Source organism: Argiope bruennichi, chromosome 11 (assembly GCF_947563725.1).
Source record: "Argiope bruennichi chromosome 11, qqArgBrue1.1, whole genome shotgun sequence".
Taxonomy (NCBI): Eukaryota; Metazoa; Arthropoda; class Arachnida; order Araneae; family Araneidae; genus Argiope; species Argiope bruennichi.
This window is the reverse complement of record NC_079161.1, coordinates 25,234,326-25,254,736: the sequence shown is the minus strand read 5'-3', so window position 1 is coordinate 25,254,736 and position 20,411 is coordinate 25,234,326. Positions and strand designations below refer to the sequence as shown.

The window sequence follows — 20,411 nt, the reverse complement described above, 5'->3', positions numbered from 1 at the left end:
TAATATTGTTTTCAATACATCACGCTTTTAGGATTTCGTTTTGAATTCCAAAATTTTTGATGAAAAAATAAAGACATATTTTTTAACCCCTTAACTGTTTTATTTTATTTACTATCTAATAAGATGACACCGTCTATTTTGGGAATATTTTCTTATTTTGATTCAAATGGAAATCCATTGAACAATTGACTTATCTATGCATTTGAAATAATTTTAATTTTGAATTTAAATCGTTATGAATGGTTTATTTTTTGCTTAAACTATCAAAATTCGACAAATCGATGCACGCATGGCACTCGGGCAAAACAGTTAAGCGGTTAATATCTTTCTTATTCTATGTCTTTTATTTTTTGAGATATTCTTTAATTCATTTTTATTTTAAATATTATGGAATTTTTCAATTAATATTTTTCTTATTTCAGTTATAAAGTCGCTTCTTTTGTTTTATTAAAATTGAACTCAAATTAATCGATTCACTGAGAATAAAGTTCTGAAAAAAAATTGGAATATTGCATTGCCGTCAAGTAATATAAATCTAATACATCTGGAACTCTTTCAGTACTCTAATATATCTGGGTAAGAAAGAAAAATCGATAACAGAATGTTGCATCTTTTCAAATACAATGAAGCAAATTCAATGAATAAACAAGTGGAAAACATCAATCAAAAATCAAATTTAATAACGGAACTTGAACAATAAACAAAACAAACAACTTAAAATAATGAACTGCAAATAAACCAAAAAGTAATAACAACCAATAGCTTCCGCACTTCCAACAAACGCATTCGGATAAGAATTTAATAACTTAAATGTGACCGTTAGAAAAAGAACATCTAAACACAGTTATAAACCCACAGTTTATAATTGGATTTTTCAGACGATTTCGTGAAATCTTATAAAATAATAAATAAAAGAAATTTTACCGAAGATCTAATCAAATAAACTGATAAGCAATTATCATTCAAGTCGAAAGGTATGTTTATTGTTTATTTCTTTAAAGAACTAAAAATCAGATCTTTCCGAAGTTTATTGAACTTTATCTGAGCTATTTACCTGAACAAGGTAATAATTTCTGGTTTTTGTTTTTCACTTATGCTCATATTATCTTTAGAATTGGACATAAAAAGTGTATACACAACAGATATTATTTGAGCAAATAAAGAAATAATGTTAAAAATTTTCTGTCCTCACGTATTTTTATATTTGTTCTATTTTCCTTTTTTCTCTTGTTTTGGTGATAATTTCAAAATATGTCGAACAATATTTCGAAAACAAAAACAAAAGCAATGTTGGAAATGTTTGATTTTCAATAGCTGATTGAAATTTGTAGTTTTAGTTTAAATACATCTAAAATGTAGCAAAAACGATGTCCTTGTTTTGATTTAAATAATAAAATGAAGACGAAACAGAAAGAAAGATTTCAATATGTCATCTACAGATTATCGTCTGAAAGGAATAGTTTGTATTACTTCTAAATAACAAATGATACGAGTGAATGCATCCAACATTGAGCGGGAAAAGCTGTTTTCATATATTTTGTTAACAAGCACTTAATTATTTAATTAATCGTTATTAAAACCTTCAATACAATATAACTCAATATTTGCGAGTAAATTTAGAGAAAAAAATTTAGCATAAGAAAGGTAACGGTTGTCACACATCAAATAACTGTTGCTGGCAACGCAGTATAAAGGTCATACAAAGATCAGGAAATAAATATCTATTTAATATTCGCACTCAAGGAAATTTCAACGCGCAAATAAATTAACGTTTTTTTTTCCCCTTCTTTTTTGGAAATATGTATAATAATTTAATGAAAAATATGCGTTAATGCTAAATATATAATACATTAATTATTTAATTCCTTATTATTAATTTAGAGAACTTATAGCATTACAAAATTAAGCATAACAAAGGTTATAGTGGCCACATATCAAATAAAGGGTTGCTGACAGCAGTTTAATTAGTACAAATGTCAGTAAATAAAAATATATTTAATATTCACAATCAAGGAAATTCCAATGCGCACGTAAATTAACATGTTTTCTTTAAATATACATAACATCTTTCGGGAAAAAATGCATTAATGTACAATATATAATACATAATACATAAATTTTATTATTATTTACCATGTGACATTTAATAGAATCTTGTTTATTGCTCAATATTTGCGAATAAATTTTTTAGCATTACAAAATTAAGCATAACAAAGGTTATAGTTGCCATATATCCAATAAACTTTTGCCGACAATGTAGTATAAAGGTCATACAAAGGTCAGGAAATAAAAATGTATTTAATATTCGCACTCAAGAAAATTCCAACACGCACGTAAATTAATACGTTTTTTCCCCTTCTTTTTGAAAATATGTGTAACAATTTAATGAAAATATGCATTAATGTAAAATATATAATACCTTAATTATTTAATTAATTGTCACGTAAATTAACATGCTTTTTGAAATATTTATTGTACACTATAGTGAAAAAATGCATTAATGTAAAATATATAATATATAATACAATAATTATTTAATTAATTGTCATTTGACATTTAATACAACGTTGTTTATGGCTGAATATGTGAGATTAAATTTAGAGAATTTATAGTATTACAAAATATAGCTTAACAATGTTCAGAATTGTCACATATTAGATAAACTGTTGCTGACAGGATAGCGTAAAGGTCATATAAAGGTCAGAAAGTAAAAATGTATTTAATATTTGCACTCAAGGAAATTTCAACAAGCATATAAATTAGCATGTTTTTTTTTTAATCTGTGTAACACTTTAATAAAAAAATACATTAATATTAAATATATAATACATAATACGTTAATTATTTCATGAATTGTCATGTGATATTTAATACAACGTTGTTTATGACTGAATGTTTGCGAATGAATTTAGAGAATTTAGAGCATTACAAAGTTTAGTACAACAAAGGTTACGGTTGTCACATATCAAATAACTGTTTGCTGACAACGTAATGTAAAGGTCAAGAGATAAAAATGTATTTAATATTCATATGCAAGGAAATTCACGAATGCGCGTAATTAAATGTTTTTTTTTTAAATATAATAATAATACATTAATAAAAACATGTATAACAAACACATTAATAAAAAAATGCTTTTAGGTAAAATGTATAATATATAAAATCCTCTTATCGTCTGAAATTTTATTTTTAAATAAAATGCCAATATTAACATAGCAATTTTTTTGATCAAATAGATTTTAATCGTGAAAGATAATTTAAATGTAATGATTTTTTTTCTTTGAAACAAAATTGAGAGAAAATATAATCTGCATTTTGATTTTCGACTTTGTACAATGTATTTATACAATTCACTTTTATTTTATTGGATAAAAATTGCAAATGAGTCAGGTTTATAAAATAAAATAATCAACCAAAATTGTTTGTTTAACAACGGTTTCTAAACAAGCTGTTTTTCAAATATCTTTTTGCTTTTTAAAAAATTCATATTGTGAAAGACAGAGTTGCCAAGAAACGTAATCTACATTATGTAAAAAAAATTCTTAGAAATATTTTTTTTTGAAGAAAATTACAAAAATTTACTGCAATGCATTTAATTGAAATGCATGAGTAAAAATTTGCAACATGTTTTCGAAACTTTTCTCAGTTAAAAAAAATATTAAAATCGTCTGCATGAAAAGGCGCAACTTTCCCATTACTTTCAAATGAAGTGATGTCACCGTTTTTGCTAGCGGATGTTGTGGGTGTATCGAACAAAATAATCATACCTTGACGACAATAAACCTGTTCGTAAAGTGCAATACCTGTTCCAGCTGTAGAATATGTTTCTTTTTTTTCCGTTGTGATGGCGTGGCAACCGGAAATCGGCATCCTGTCATTAGCAACTTTTTTTTTTCGAATACTATTGTTTAGAAAAATCACTAAATCAAAAAGTGAAGCAGATTTTATCTTATCTAGGAAGTCAAGATATAAAAAGCAGATGAAATGATTTAAATCTATAAAAATTGCATTGTTTCTGTGTAGGATATGATATATTTGTAAAAATATTTTTTCTTTTAGCTCCAAGAACTTAAAATCATGGCAACGAGCCAATTGAAATATTTCATAATTTTAATGACGAATCTATTGTTTTTGCCGCAAGTAAGGATTGTACTTCTGCCACCATTTTAAAGTTTTACATTAATAAAAAATAAACTTTTCTTTTTTATGATAAAACCAACGATATTAATACATATATAGACTTTTTTTTAAGTTGAACTTCGCAGTATAGAAAAAAAATGAGATCTTTAAGTCCTTCTCCTTTAATTAGTCATATTAAATTTCTGTTTGAAAGCAACATTAGCTCTATTTTGGGACGAACTTCTCACTTTCGAATGGTAGTCAGATGACGAGGACGATGCCTTAGCTGGTACCTCCACCTCCAAAATTCCGCACCACACCAGCGGGATGGACATTATCCAAGGTGGATCCTCAGTGAAATCGGGTTTCGTGTCTAAGACCGTCCGGCACTAAGATCGAGATTTTACATAAGGCCACCGTAACCCCACTTCTTCTCTTAGACTGACTGAATTCAAAATTTGATATAGATACATTATTTTGATGGCAAAACCGCACTCCATATTCCTTCATGCTGCATGTCACCCTTTTGAATAAAAAGTCTCTTCAGCGGCTATTTGCTACGCTGAGAATACTGGTTATGTTTAGTTTCAATTAAATCTCTTATGTTAGTTTTACGTTGTATGTTCATGTTTCCTGTAGCAAAATAATTTTAAGCATCTAATTATGATTAAGGCCGTGTTATTTCCATAGCTTTACACCTTTTCTGCTTATTATGTGCATGAACCTTCCTATGGAGTAAATCGTATGATATCACGCTGCCATTAAAACTGCAACTACCCTATTCATACATCTTCTAAATGATGTTTTTCATAATACTATAGGTTTATTTCTTTATTTATCAAATAATTGAGTATATGGAAAAATATGTGTACAAGAAATAAATAGAATCTTTCTTCTATAGCTTTCAGTAATGGAAACAAATCATACTACTAAATCTTTGATGAATCAGTAAAAATTTGCGAATTTCATTGCAACAATGAAAATTATTGCTTAAAAGGACGAAATTGTTTTCAAAAACTTTTAAAATTTAAGAAAAAGATTGATGCCAACTGTATTAGCTCATCAAAAACATAGTGTTTTGAATTCTGAAATAGTTAAAAATTATTTTTGTGTCGCGATATTATCGGAAGTTATTACGGAAAAAAACATCAAAATCTCCATCAATTTTTATTTAATAAAAAATTTCATCAAAATTTCCAAACTTTTTTTCCCAACAATCACGTTTTCACACCCAAAAGAATATTGGTGAAATTTGATAGCTCTAGATCGAAAGATCTGGGCTGCAAAGTGTTAACAATATATATATATATATATATATATATATATATATATATATATATAAGTAACCAATCTTAAGTAAGAAAAAGTTTGAAAACGAAACTAAAATGAAAACGAAACAAAAACAGTTTCGAAATCGCAACTAAAATTTATAACCTATTTAAACTAAAACCAAAAAGGAACTTCATAGTATTTAGAGAGCGCAATTGCAGCTACTTCTAAAACACGGATGAATTGATACAAAAGTATTAGAATCAAGTTAATAGGGAAAACAAAAAATCAAATAAAAATTAAACCAAAAAAAGTATAAAAAATATAAAAAAAGAATCCAGCCTGAAGACTTTTTCAAGGGTCACCCTCAGGCAGGGATTCAAAGAAAGGGATTTTTTAATTAATTCTAAAAGAACATTAATTCTAAAAGATACAAATAAAAATCAACTTGAGGCTACTTTTCTGGATTTAAAAATCGAAATTGCTAATGATAAAACAGTAGTTGGTATATACGATAAAAGGGATGATTTCAACTTTAAAATAACAAAACTATGTAACTACCATTCCAATCTAAACTCTAAAATTTTCAAAAATCTAATTTTCTCACAAGTTAACAGGATCAAAAGGGTTTGCAATAATAAAAATTCTTATATTGAAGCATCAAACAACCTCCTTAAAAATTTAATTAAAAATGAATTTCCTAGAAATTACTGTAATGTCAATTTTTTAATTAAACAAGGTATGGTTTGGGATTAATCCTTTGGATTAAATAAAAATAGAACTTTCCTTGCATATTGGATCACTCAATAGATGGCGCTGGGAGCCTTCATCTGTTTACATAATTTACCGCTAGTTTTTTAAAAACAGGGAATCACAATCGATAGTTTAAAGTTTCCTTGACTGTTGATGGTATGTACTGGCCTTTTCGTTTTTAATTTTTAATTTTAGTGCTATTTTTTGTTATTGTATTTTTACTTTGTTGTGGTTAATTTCTTCTAATTTGTTGTTTTATATTTCCTTTCTGTTAAAATGGTATATCTCTTGAGCATAACTTCAGGGGATTTTCGGGTCACGAGGAATCATTATTAGACAATGTCTGTATTTCCTCACAGAAAAAATCCCTTTCTTTGAATCCCTGCCTGAGGGTGACCCTTGAAAAAGTCTTCAGGCCGGATTCTTTTTTTATATTTTTTATAATTTTTTTGGTTTAATTTTTATTTGATTTTTTGTTTTTCCTATTAACTTGATTCTAATACTTTTGTATATATATATATATATATATATATATATATATATATATATATATATATATATATATATATATATATATATATAATGAATTTCGTCGAATCCTGTCGGCTAAATAATATGTAACATATTTTGATTGAAGTAGAATGCAGGTTCGAAACAGTGAAGAGACTTGGTATTTTTAATTTCGTTTTATTCTATTCCGAGTGGCAGGCATGATTATATACAAGAAAACGCAGTGCGGCACACACAGAAGTAAGAAAAAGGAAGAAGTATATAACATTGGATTTCTGGCCAGGCGCCAATTCAATACACGTGTGACCTTTGACACCTTTTGAAGGGTAAAAGTATCACTTTCATTTAATACGTAGTACTGATGGCGCATTATTTTTACAAAGGTAATAATTAAACCGAAAGTGGAATTGGATCACGAAATAAGAGAATATTTTAGAATGAAGTTACGATGGGCTATAAATTAAGATAAAGTTTTTGGAAATTAATTTGGATTAAATTAAGAGTTTAAAATATCATTACATATATATATATATATATATATATATATATATATATATATATATATATATATATATATATATATATATATTACTTATAGGGATTTCGATACTTGATCACGGAACGACAAAACCAGCAGAATTTCTCTCAAAATATTTACTCCAAAATTAAACACAGATCTCGAATTTTGTTCGAAAATCGCGCACTAAATGAGTATTAGATGAGTATTTAAGTTAATTGTTAAGATATATATAAATAAACCGATTGAAAGTGAAACCTTAAAAAGGAATAATGGACGCTTAAACGTATAGTTTAATTTTAAACAGATTTATTTAAAAATTGACGCTCATGCATATTTTTGATTGAAAAATTACATACCAAAAGTTATTATTTTTAATTTGCAGCAATTTTGAAATGCAGTTCTAACAAGCAAACGAAAAGAAAAATTGAAATAAACAAACCAAAAATAGATAAAATCCCAAATTTAAATATGCCCTCAATTTTACTGTTTAAAAAATGAGCTACATTTCATGTATCTTGTTCATTGTGTTTTTATATGCACATGGAAGAAAGGATTGTCATATTGCGGAGCTTCCCTTTATAATAGATTTCTATCAAAATTTGATAGGTATTTCCGATATTATCGTATCAGCCACATCAAGATTTCATCAATTTAGATCATTACGTTTTCACTTTCTTGCATACAAAGTATACAAAGAGAAAATTGCAAACGACAAAAAATTTGGCCTAGAGATTTTGGCAAATCTCCACGTTTAAGACCTCTCTGAGTCCAAAAAACACATTTTGAATTATATCTGTCTGTCTGTCAACCTGTTTACATGATTACTCAAAAACGTAATGAGTTTAGAGGCACGAAGTTTGTTATCAGGTTTTTCACCAAATTTACAGGTTTTTATCATATAGAGTTTTTTTGGGAGAAATTGTATAAAAGTAGAGAGAAAGTATATGAAGTCTATAGGAAAAATCTCTCAATTCTTTATTCCATATTCAAGCAAAAAAAAAAAAACTAAACAACGTAAATATTTAAATGCATGAAACTAAGCAAATATATTTATTATTAGAATTTTATACCTCTATGAAATTTTAAATTAAATCCAAACCAAATACGTCAATAGTTTACCATTTATAGACCTGTATAATTGTAAATATACAAGATATTAACTAAAGTCCTTTTACACCACATTAACTCGCGAATGATGATACTTATTACTACAAACGTGGTAACTAGATATAGTAAAGGGACCATGTGATACGCAGTAGGGTTGGTTTCAACACCATCTAGCGATAAACAACAGAGTTAAGTATTTCTATCTTGAAAATGGTGCAAGGTGTGGGAAAGAACTGAATTACAAAATTGCAGAGAGTCTCTATTTAACATGAAAAAACAACAACACCCTAAACACGATAATGTTAATAAAACGTGTAAAAGGCATCATGCATTTGTTTGGTAGCGATTTTCCAAACCTATGACTTAACAACTCTCGACAGCAGGAGAAAAGATTTTTTTAAATAATAAAAGTCGACATGATGGGGTACAAATTTCCATTCTCGAAAATAAAAATATATGCTGATAAATAATTGTTTTATTTTATTTCAATGCATTTCTGGAAATAAAATAGTGATAAAACCAAACAAATGCACATGCAGGTAATTTTCGAACTAAATCAAAAATTTTTCTTTGATCTTCCCGTATCTTGCATTATTTTTGAGCCAGGAACACTAAGTCCATTCTGGCACTAGGTAGCGCTATCACCAATCTCAACATGCAAGGCATTGTCTTACTTAGTGTTCTTATGTATGTATGAAAAAGCGGCGTATTTTATTGGTTGCATATATTATTTTATTTTTATTTATTTATTTTATGATTATTATACTTTCTATCGTATACATCGTAAACACAAAAAAAAAAAAAAAAAAAACTGATTTCACGTATGAATATAGAATAAATGAATCATATAAACTAAACGTGAAGTTTGTCGTTTCTAATTCTAAATGGCTCACTTCCTCATTTTATTTTTAGCAAGCGTCTGATCCGGATTGGTTGACAGATGTTCGTCTTCTGAAAAAACACGTGTTTCATTTAAAATGAAGATTAATGGGAATCGTTTGCTAAAAACGAACCAGAAGAAAATAAAAATTAAATTTTTAATTATGCGTTTGGTTTGATTGTTCTGAATTTGTACTGATAAAAAAAAGGTGACAGTGAATTGTGTTAATCAGCGATGAATAATTGTTGGACGAAAGTTTCAAAATGGAAGATTGATTATTCTCTTTTCTTATTTTGATTGCATGTCATCAGGACTATTGAAGGTGGTGCCAAATACAGTTTTTTATTTTCAGTTTCTTTAGTATAAATAAATATCAGTTTAGTTTGATTCAGTTTCTTTAGTATAAGTAAATATCAAAAAATATCGAAATATTCAGTAGTCTAAGAAGGGCGAAAAAAAGAACTTCTGATAGAATTTTGTTTGTGAAATGATACTGAAACCGATAAAATTAATTAAATTTGGTAAGCCGTTCTCATTTCAAAGCAATTAATTTGAATTCGTGTTTCCCAAAATCTACCACAGAAAAATCTTGAAATCAATGCTTTATCAAATTCGTCACCAGATGGCGCCATTCTTGTATAATCAAAATTTAAGGAAAATGATGAATTTACCAATAATTTTCTAATTTAATTCTTCTTTTTTTAGATAAATTTTTAATCTTTAGTCTTTAATTAATAAATTACTAATACATTTTAATAATTTATTAATTTAATATATTTTATGTCAATATAAGATTATATTAATATAAATATTAATATAAGATTTAAATTAATTATTTCTCAGATTCTTGTTTGATGTCAACATTAATTTTAATCAAAATTCAAATCATTAATTTTAATCAATCAAAATTCAATTAAATTAGTCGATTAGCTAAGATTTAAGTTTTTAAAATATTAAAACAAATTATTGACATCAAGAACTAACAGGAATAAAAAATTTCAAAAATCTCGAACAGCAAAAAGTTTGTGAAACTCGATCAGAAAACTCCATATTAACAAACAAAAAACACGTTAACTTAAATAAAAATACTTATTAAAAGTTTATAATTATTATTTAATTATTAATTATTAATATTCGTTGTTTCAAAATAACAGTTGAGTTTTTGCATGTGATTAAAGTTATAATAATTTTTAATCCTATCATGTTATAATTTTTTAAATTATAATATTATATGTTAGAGACTAATTAGCAGTATTCTAAAATTATTTAAAAAAAGCTAATTGAAAAGTAAACCTGTTCGATTACAGCAAAAATGAGCGGTTACCGTAATTCTAATAAACGTTTGATGATAAAGCAATTTTGAAGAAAGGTTTTAAATTCAGGTAGTTCAAATCCAGATCTCTTAAAAAGAATTTCCAAACTGATTAATTTTTCAAAAGGAATAAAAAAAGTTTTGTCCGAGATAAGGATATTAAAAAAAAAAATCATAAATCGTTAATCGGTCTAAACGCATTGAATGGTCGGAGCCGTGCATGCAGATATCTGTATTAACATGAGAATAAAACCACACAAATCCGGATAAAAATTCCTAATCATAAATTCATGGTCATTTCAAAAATAAAAAAAACTCGTATTTGTGCTTCCTGATTAACAAGGAAGTCTAAAATTCAAATAACTCATAAATTCTTTTAATATTTGTCTGTTATCAGGAACCATCAGTGAAGTATTTGTTCTGATTTGTCAGGAAGTAAAATTTGATTCCATTCGCAAGTACGGAAATTAGAATTCAATATTTCTCAAAATTTTACGTAGCTCTTCTTGTTTCATTACATGCACGTAATCTGTTCTAATATTAACCAACGGAAATGGTCCTTCCAAAATTTTCTCACGTATCCTAATTATCATTCATTTTTCCTGACATTCAAATTGTGGGCTTTCCGCAGGGTCTTGATTGCTACGACTTCCCAGATTTTTATCTTCAGAGACCCGCAGATGAAGAATTTGTACTTCGTAATATGGTGAAGAAAATCTGAATATATATTTGGACCCCCTTTTTGCTTTCTCGTATGCGTAGTATAGAAAAAAATATTATAATCGTCAAAAAATTCGAACTCGAGATTTTAGACCTCCCTGTGTTCGAAAAGCTTATTTTTGAAAAATGTCCGTCCGTCTGTCTGTAACGAAGATAACCAATAACGCTTTGAGCTAAGGAGAGGAAATCTGGTATAGGATCTTAACACCAAATTTGCAGATTTCTATTAAATTTTGAGTACCATTTATTCATGGGAAGTCCGTCTGTCCGGCTGTTCGAATGTAAGTTAACATGATAATTACAAAACGAAGAGAGCTAGCTAAATAGAGAAAATTAAGCACTCAGATTTAACATATATAGTGTAGACATGGACACACTTTGAGCCAAATCCAACGAATAGTTGATTGTCTGTCGGTCTGTACTTTCAAAAACATGTTAACGCGATCATTCGAAAACGCAATGATTTAAATATATCAAATTTGGTATATGAATTCGTGACTACAATTGCAGCTCAGTGTCAAGTATTCGTTTCAGTCAGATATGAAAAACGTGTCTAAAACACAAATTCAACTTCTTGATACTTTAAGGATATAGGAATGAATCGCCAAAAATACTCGCCAAGCATTACACAATAGACTCAATAAAACAACAAACAGTCACAATAGACTCAATACTAAATTCACGTGATTCATTTCCGCGAAGAAGGGTCACATATCTACTAATAATAAAGATGGATGAGGTGTGCTTCTATGTTTTTGTATGTTGGCGCTTTATAAAGGAGACGGTTAGACCTACAACACCTAAACTTGGCATAATATACTTTGGAAAGTAAAATGTACAATTCGAAACAATTTTTGAAAAAATTTCAATTAAAATAAAGCGAAATTTTTGGCATTTTCCTACGATAAATCCCGGAAATTTTACTATACAAAACAGATTTTTATATCATTTGGTACTTTTCCATTATACCAGCGCAGGCGATAAAGTCGCCAATAATGATGCAACCGACGCCAAACGGAACATCGCCGCTGGTAACCTTTGGAGTGATTTGTTCCGGCGACTGTGTGCTGTCGCCAAAAAGTCTGCTTGGCGAGATTTGCGCCAATGTAATGGAAAAGCACCAATTATTTTAAAGTTTCAAAACTCTCTTTTTTATGACAGTATTTTATTCACCGAGCAATAAATAATTTGTTTAATTTGTTCAGTATTTGTATAGTTTACGAGACGAATTTAAAGAAATGAAATTGCAATGCGGCGAAATTTAGAAAATAGATTAAACGGATATTAATGGTGTTTTTTTGGGTTTTTTTAATAGCGCTATGAAGTCATGGAACTGATCTCTAGTTAAAAGATCCATGTACACAATAAACATAATATTTGTTAAAAATTATATTAAAACTGCTTTAATATCTAACAATTTGGCGGAATCATGGACATGAAATTATATCATTCAAGATTTGACTGGAATTAAATTAATCCAATATTCCCGGCTAAACAGTTGGTCGCCAGAGACAACTAATGTTTATATCTGTATAGTTTACATGACGAACAAAGCTGCGAATTTACAGTACAGCGAAAGATAAATGAACCAAACAATTACGTTTTAATAACGCGGTGACGTCATGAGACTGATTTCCTTTAGAAAGGTTCATATCCATAATTCTCCAAATACGTGAAAATTATTAAAATAACCAGTCTTTAATATCTAAAAAAATTTAATGGTTGAAAATTATTTGTTGATGCAAACAAGGACTGAGATTTTGTCTAAGATATTTATTTGAAATTAAATACCACCAGTACCTCAGATAAACCATCTGGTTGCCAAAGTACACAATAAATATCACAGATGTAAGCCTATTAAAATAAAACATTTTTAATATCTATAACAAAATATTTTATTGAAGGAACAAAAAATATCAAGAAATTATAAGAGATTTAATTCAACTTATACGCGGTCAGTATTCTAGAGAATCAACTGGCAGTTACTAATGTAAAAAAAATTGTGCGAAATTTCAGAGCAATATAGTTCACATTTTGGAAAGATGAATTGCTTTAAAAATCTCATGACACGATTAAGGTCACTTTCAATTTTAAAAAGAGTTTTTCATTTTTAAATCGCTTTCATTCTAGAACAAAAATCTTCTTTTTACGCCATTTATTGCCCGAAGAATTGCACTCCAATTTCACTCAAAAAGGGTTGGGACACAGCCTCGAAATCCAATCTCCCAATTCCATAAAATCCCTATAAATTAAGAAACAGCTCTCGAACAACAGATGCGAATCCAAGTGTCCGAGTAAGCTTTTATTTATTTATTTATTTTTTATTTTTTTGCGAAGTGACCCTATAGAAAGCACTTGATATTCAGGTCACACATTTCACCCATTTTTCGAGCGAGTCATTTCTGTTTTTTATATAATGGTAGTTTCTTTTCTTTCTTTATTTTTTTACTGCAAAACAAGGAAGTGATTTCTGTGCGAGAATCACGGTCGGCGAATCATTTTCAATGACAGCTGGTTTTCGGCGGGTTGGTCGTGTGTAGGATTAACTGTAGTTGCCCACGTTGAGCGTTGAAAGAACAAAAAAAGCTGAAATCTTGCGACCACCTGTCAGATAATCCACTCGATTTCTCTGTACCTTCCCATTAAGGTTGATTCAAAAATGAATCTTATATTCAACTTGGAATTTCACAGCAATTTAATTTAGACATTAAATATTGCATATTTAAGGGAATAAACTTTTGAACTGTCAAAAGTCGATTTTCCAATTTCAGTCGTCTCATAAAACAGTGAAAACTTTTATTTTTAATTTCAAAAATATACACGTGTTTGAGTTAAAAAATTTATCGAATTTATAAAAAAAATACACGTGTTTGAGTTAACACAGATTTTTTTCGAAAAAATACATGTGTTTGAGTTAAAAATCAGCTATTAAATTATAGAGAAAATTTTGGCCCAACAACTAATTGTTAACTAATTGCCATTAAAGATAGGCATATACTTCCAAAAAAGGAAAAAGGTTTTAAATGATTAAAACAATAGCATTTTATGTTATTTGAGTTAAAAATGTATTGTTGAAATAATTGTGGAGTCTAATTTTTTTATATAACCCCTGGCCCTATTGGTTATTTTAGTAAAATATTCATGACACAAAAATATTTTAAACAAAAAAAAGTGTCCTGCATTTTATTTATTAAAATTATTCGAGTAAGAAATTCAATTCATAGAAAAGAGGTGATATATAACTAAATTACTGACCATTAGAAATTTCTTTAACTATTCAGACGTACACAAATTGCCAAAATGCAGAAGTCTATTCTAAATATTTGTTTATTTTTAAATAGTTACAGATAAGTGTATACTTTCAGAAAGAAAATGGCGGAAACAAAAGTTTCAAATTGCTTGTGTCAGTAAAAATAATGGCGAAAAAAATTCTAAAATCTGAAGAAATGCTTTACATTTCATACAGTTTGTTGGTTCCATTAGTTGTGTTTATTAAAATATTCTTGAAAATCAAGCATTTTAAACAAGTTATGTTCTGCAAATTTGCAACTAGAACTGTCTAAGACGAAAGAACAAACGGAAATTAATCCGCCAATAATAATGATTTTTTTAAGAATTCGCACATTGTTAAAATTCATATAATTTTTAATTCATTATTATTGTAAATAGATCACAGAATTATTTTGGATGGTAATATTTAATCTCCAGTTACATTTAATTAAACGAAAAATGCCAAAGAAATTCTTCGGTTATAATAAAATCCAAAAATGTAATAACAGAATACATATAAAGAATCTACTATATTTTCGGAATTTTTTTACCTATAAACTAAAAGAATAATTTGCTATTTCTTTTATGGGGAATAAATACCAAAAGTTATTACTCAAGACTCATTCTGGAAGATGAATTCAAAGAATTTAATCTATTTAATTATAAAATATCGTTTGCACAATCAAGAAACAAATGATAATCATTTTGATTTCCATTTTTAAAATAGTAGACAGAATCTCATCAAATTTAATTATTATTCGTTTGGAAATCGGGAAATGTAATTTCCATTTTGAATAATTTTCTCGAATGTTCCTTTCCAGAACATTCTTGAATTAAAGTATTCGTCATTGGTGATGTCTTGAACACACTGGCGGAAATTCTTCCTTACGGCTATGTAATAGAGCAGCAATTTACCGTTGGTAACCTGTAGTATTAGACTCTCAAGGTGAAACTTTGTTTACTGAGTCTCAACTGATTCAAAATCGTAGCACGTTTCACTCATTTAAAAAAGTTATTTTATATCCAAGGATTTGTGAATATCATGACTGCAAACAAGACAAAGGTTTTTATTTTAATAATGATGACATGCATTTAATTCTGAAATAATTCAAATAATAAATATAGGATTTTTATCTTGTTATAACAGTTGTCCTTAAACTTTCTTTACTTTGAGCCCCTAGATTAATTTATTTTAAATCTTCGTGTGCTTTCTTTTAATCTGTTTTCCCACACAACAATTTCTTTGAATAAAGAAATTATTATTAATAACGTTAAGGAATTAATTTAATTTAAAAGTCAAATGCTGGAAATTAATAAATTTTGGAAGGTTTTATCTTATTTTATTATTATGGGCAATCAGCTGTTTCGTCAGCTAATTGCTGGAAATAAGACAAATTTTTTTAAAAAAATAGCCAAACTTCAGAAAAAAAATTGTTTGACTGTTAAAAGGTCTCATTAAAAAATATTTTTCAATTTTTAAGGGGAGTAAAATTGATTTTTGTGCAAAAATAATAATCTCGGAAATTATTAGTCAACATGCCATTTTTTTAAAATTTTTAATTAATTAAAACTCAAGATTTCAAAAAAATTACTCCAAGCTAGAAATTTCTAATTTCCAAGGTACATGTTTATCAAATTTGATAGTTATAGGTCAAATGGTCAGGTCTGCAGAGTGATAACATACACACACATCGTTATTAATAATAGAGATTTTATCGCTTTAATGCAGAGTTCTTGACACAATTTTTTATAGCCACCCAGTAAACCTTCGGACCAATAGAGCATTTAATTTGTGAAAAAACAATGGAAAACAAAATGTTTAAATTTTTTTATATTTTAACATTTAATATTTTAATTTTTATGCTTTTTTATCCTTGCGGATTTTTTTCCATCATTACCAGCATTACACTCGCATAAGTAGATCGCCATATTATTTCGTACCCTCTGGTCGGAAATTTTAATTACATATCATCATCAAAAGAAAAATCGTCTGAAAGAAAAAAATTCGAATCTAATTTAATTTGAAAGAAAAAATTATTTTATACTATTGCTGCTTTAAAATCTTCCTAATTTATTCCTTTCTTCCATGTAGAATGAAAAACCCTTTGCTAATGACGTATTTAGACCTGAGGGTTTGTTGGTTTACTGCCTTTACAAAAACAAAATCTTTTCCTTTTTTATTATATATATTATATATATATAAAATATTAGAATACTCTTTTTTAATTCTCGTCTAAAATTTTTTAACAACCTTTTGGGATTAAGAATTACGAATCCATAATTTTACTGAATAAAGAAACCATTTAACGCTAGAAAAATAATATTTTCCTTGTCTTTTTTTAAAAACTCAGTTAAGGAAAAAACATCGTACCTGAAAACAAAATATCAAAACATCCTAAAATATGTTTTTCTTAAAAGTTATTAGTTACAGAGGATAAAAATAGCAGCATCAAACAACATAAACATTATACGTTCGCAGACGATTTCGTTAAACAATCGCTGATTTTCTATTGTTTTTTGGGAGAGTTTAATAAATTTATTCTAAAGATCCGAAATAATAAATAAATAAAATTATATTCGAAGCAAATTTATTTATTTAAAAAGGTTTTTAAATTTAGTAAATAATCGAATTCGTAAACACGGATGTAAATTTTTTGTGCGTAATGATGACATAATTCCCAAAGCAGTTGTTAGGTTATTATTATTTACTATGTATTTATAAACTATATTTCGGCAACAACTTTTTACAGACGATCAAAATATCGTTTAATTTTAGTTCGAGTTAAAAGTTTTGCAGAATTATAGCATTTTATAGCTTGGAGTTTTGTTCTACTTTCAGAAGAGTTTTTATGTATTATGTTATAATTAACAATTAATAGTTGATCTTTTAAGGATGTTTATGAATTGCTTGTAATTAAAGAAAATAAGAATTTTAAACTTATTCGTTCTCAAAAATGTAATCACAATTATAAAATTATCCTAGATAAAACAATGCCTGCGGACCACGAGAATTGCAGACAAATTTCGTAATGTAGTTTGAAAAAAATTTATTTCACAATAATTTTATTTCAGGGCTAAGAATTATTCACACTATAAATATTTTAAAAGGTTTTAATTTGATTTTATTAATCATCCTATTTTTTTTAAAATTTAAATAAATAAATAATTAATGTATCTCGAAAATAATAATAATGTATCTCGAAGAAGAATGAAATTACAGTATAGAATATATTTTCTTATTGCTTTCGAAATTTTATCAATCTTAAAATCTTATTAATATTACTATGAAAGTAAGTAGTAATTTAACGGTATTGTCATAGTAACAGCAATAAAATTTACTCGTGGCCGAATTTTTATTCTCGTGACATTTTTTCTATATTATTTTATTATTCAATAAAAATCTATTCTTGGCATTTCATCAGTCATACCATGACAAAGTTGTTTAAATCTTTTATATTAAATTATTGTTGAAAAAAATTTATTTTGTGTCCATATTTTTTACCAAAGGACCTACCTATAAAACATATTAAGAAAAAAAAGAGATACTATATATAATCTGTTAACAAAATGTATGAAGTAATTCAAAAGAAGATACAAATCAAATAATAAATTATTATTGTTCTAAAAAAATCGATGGCATTCTATTTTTCCTCCTAAAATATCAAGTTGTTCTTCAAACTGAATGATTTCATGATTTTTAACTGAAAAATTCATTAGTTAATTAGAAGTTACATTCTAAAACAATTTTTTTATTAAAAGAAGAATTTCGGACTACTGAATTTACTCAGAAATAATCAAAAGCCACATTTGTTCTTTCTTCGTTACTTATACATATTTTTGTCTCTCAAGAATGGGAAAAATATTCCTAGTAGCTAGCAATTAAATATCTAGGGCCTGTCGGTAAAGTTTTATAGATTCATTTAACGGAGTTGTTTTAATCGATTAGATAACAATTTCACAAAGCAATCTGATTTATCAATGAAGTATAAAAACGGGTGATTTCTTTATAATTTTAATTGCTGTTAGTAAAAAAAAATGAATTTTAAATATTATGGCAAGACGATTTTTTGTGATATTATACAAGAATCAAGATTATTTTTGGAGGTGTATGTTACTACAATAAAGGTGCTATATTTGATTATGTTTTTTGTAGGTTCCAAATGTGTCTTTTACGCCTTTCTCTCTTTTTATATCAATATATATTATTATCTTAGTTCTTATTAAATTTAATCAAGCATCAAAAATAAAGCAAACGATTTTGTGAAGTTGAAACATTTTTATAACTTTTGCTACTTCTTGTCTTGTTTAATAGAGAATGAATCGCAGACTATTTTGATAAAATAGAATAATATCTATGAATTATTATTTTTGTTATAGTAAAATTTAATTTTTCAAAAAAATGGCAATAAAAAAGTACTTCATAAAAAGTAGAAATTAAAGAACAAATATTTGTATTTTTCCTTTTTATTTTGCTACTTAAAAAACTTTTTTCTTTATTTTTGTTTGCTTACATTCTTAATTTCTTTCACATTTTGTTTTAATATTAAGGACGATGCCGAGTGTCTGTTTGTATCAAATGTTGCAAATCTGTGCAGCAAATAAATAAAAAAATGATGAAACACTTTTTAACATGAATTTTTGTTCCGTCAATAAATTTACGTTAAGATTCGAACTATGCGTGTTTAAATTACTTCTAAATCAAATTTTTTTTTTGCAATTTTTTTCCTTGTATTTCTAAAGAAAATGAATAGCTTTCATTTCAATTCAAATAGGAAAACGAAAGTAGATCACTTACCATAAAAAAATCATTAATCCAAAGCAAAATTTTCTAGGACGAATATCTGTAACAAAATTAAACATCATAAGTTGAAACAAATACAGTAATAATTATCTTATGAATCACTACATTTAAGATATTTGTTTCCTGAAATACTGAAAGTGAAAGAAAATTCAGACTTGTGATTTGGCAATGAAAAACTGAAAGTAATACGCCAACGCAATGGTATTTCATCCAACGCAAAGTGGATGTGCAAGGTGTAGTTAGTTCAACAACCGAGAAACAGAAATAATCTAAACTGAAAAAAATTAAACTGTTGAATGTGTTTCCCCACAACTTCCCCGTTTGCATCTGAATGCCACTCCCAATGTGTAAATGAAAATGATTCTGCCTAAGTATTATGCAACTAAACTTTCTCAATTGCCATCAAAAGATAATTTCATAAAAGGGTTTAAAATTATTTTATCCAAAAATGGTAAAGCATTTTTGTTATTTCGTATCTGATCAATTTCAAGGCGATAACATTCAAACATATTATTGGATGAAATTTCGAATTTGATAAATTTTAAGGCGATAACTTTTGAAGCATATTAATGGAGGAAAGAGATTTTTTTTATATAAAAGTGAAACTAAACAAATAGGAATGTTTTTCTATTTTATATATGCAAACTTAAAATGGCTGATTATCTGCTGCATAATTTGCGTAAAAAAGAAAACGAGTAAAAAAATAGGGTGTTTTTCTTTCATTGATTGAATCCAAAATTCGATAAAAATCTATAATATTGGCAAAAAGACCATATACCAAATTTCATGTGTCTCTATAATAGCGTTTTAAGGTATCGCGTTCATATGATCGCAAATATAATACAGCGGAACCTTGCTTAACAAGCATAATTCTTTTCCGTTCACTAATTTTTTTTCCATAAGAATCCCAATAAAATAAGACAATGATTTCAGGATCAGTTTGGAGAATCATTTAAATGAAGTAAAGCATCATTTTCTTATGAGGCTTCAGTTAATGCATAAACTTCTGAAAAAGCTACAGTCAAATTTTTATACACTTCCAGCTTCTATTAGTTACATTTAGTTACTATATATGATCAAAACCGGCTGAGTTATGAGGCTTTGAATGTCATTATTTGATGTCAAACAACGGACGCCTTAGTACCCATTG

At 27.4% G+C, this 20,411-nt stretch overlaps 1 protein-coding gene across 1 annotated transcript in view; it reads right to left on the bottom strand.

The window, feature by feature from the left end:
* The window catches only part of LOC129957203 (sodium-dependent transporter bedraggled-like), a 196,193-nt gene that overhangs the window by 107,409 nt on the left and 68,373 nt on the right, over positions 1–20,411 (bottom strand). The window contains exon 2 of the mRNA XM_056069419.1: positions 19,256–19,301. The gene's annotated coding sequence lies outside the window, so the exon portion shown is untranslated. The remainder of the gene's footprint in view (positions 1–19,255; positions 19,302–20,411) is intronic.